Here is a 1,303-nt window from a genome sequence, read left to right on the forward strand (position 1 = left end):
AAAGAATTAAAAAATAAAAAAATATTATTTGAATAGTCTAAAGAATAAAAAAAATAGAAGAATCATCTAAAAAAATAAAAGACATGAGGAACGTTAAATAATAAAAAAGAACTTATAATTATATCTAAGCAAATTAAATTAAAATTATGCATTTAATGTGATTTGTAGAAAAAAAAAGTTCACGTTATTCATTTGAATATTAATCATATCACATAATTAAAAAATTAAATCACAATGAACAATTAGGTTTAATATAGTAATAGCAAAATTTTAAAACTAAAGTGAAATATTATTTTTTTCATGGAAAATTTATTAATGACTTAGATTAACGTTGGCATATTAATATAATTAGGTTCACTATGTTAAGCTAAATGAATTGGAAAAAAATGGTTACCTATGACATGTTATTAATTCCATCTAAAATCAAAGATATAATAATAGATTATTTACAATTGATTTAGTTTAATAATTCGAACAAAATAAAATTAAAAAATGTCTTTAAGAACAAGCTATGTCAGTTTCATAATTAAATTATTGAAATTTAATTTGGTATTTATGGATTAATTAAATCAATTAGTGTGATATTTAAATATATAATTAAATCAATTAATTGATATAATTAATTTATCATAATGAATTGTAATTAATGAGTTAAAAAGAAATAAATCGAAAAACACTTAAAAGAGTATGTCACATCAGCTCTATCATTAAATGTAAAAGCCCAATTTTTATATAATAGAATAGATAAAATAGATAAATAGATAATAGATAATAATTATTTCGTCTAACTTTAAGGATTTAGCTAACATGTGTCCTAACACATGATAAATTTACCATTAGTGGGAGATTTTAAATTTTTTCATTTAATAAATATAAAACAAATACACTGAAAATTTAATTTTTTTTGTAATTTTAATTTATGTCATTAAGACGCATGAAAAATAAATTCTAACTTTAATAATGGGGTGATTTAGAAAATTAATTAGATACCATAATAATAAGTAAGAGAAAACCCTCCTCTTATTCTGTTAAATGATGTAATTAATTTTAGTATTACTATAGTGAATAAAATAAGCCATCGAAGGCATATATATGGACAGACATGTATAAATTACTTCATGTACCTAACAAGGCAAATCTGAAGAGAGAAGGCTGAGAAGTTTATAAGAATTAAGATGAAGGCCTTCACTTATGTTTTGATCGTTCTCTTTATCTTTTCCATTGGCATCGGTATGTTTTAGTTTTCTACTAAACAGGGTTTAATTTTTTTCTTATCTTCGTATGTGAGTGTAGCACGAAATAA

General features: G+C 21.6%; 1 long non-coding RNA gene across 1 annotated transcript in view; it reads left to right on the plus strand.

Moving 5' to 3' along the window:
* LOC107638049 overlaps nt 1,096–1,303 on the plus strand; it is a 567-nt gene continuing 359 nt past the window's right edge. The window contains exon 1 of the long non-coding RNA XR_001619711.2: nt 1,096–1,230. This is a non-coding gene — a long non-coding RNA (uncharacterized LOC107638049). The remainder of the gene's footprint in view (nt 1,231–1,303) is intronic.

The sequence above is a fragment of the Arachis ipaensis genome, chromosome B04, assembly GCF_000816755.2.
Source record: "Arachis ipaensis cultivar K30076 chromosome B04, Araip1.1, whole genome shotgun sequence".
In the NCBI taxonomy this organism is placed as follows: Eukaryota; Viridiplantae; Streptophyta; class Magnoliopsida; order Fabales; family Fabaceae; genus Arachis; species Arachis ipaensis.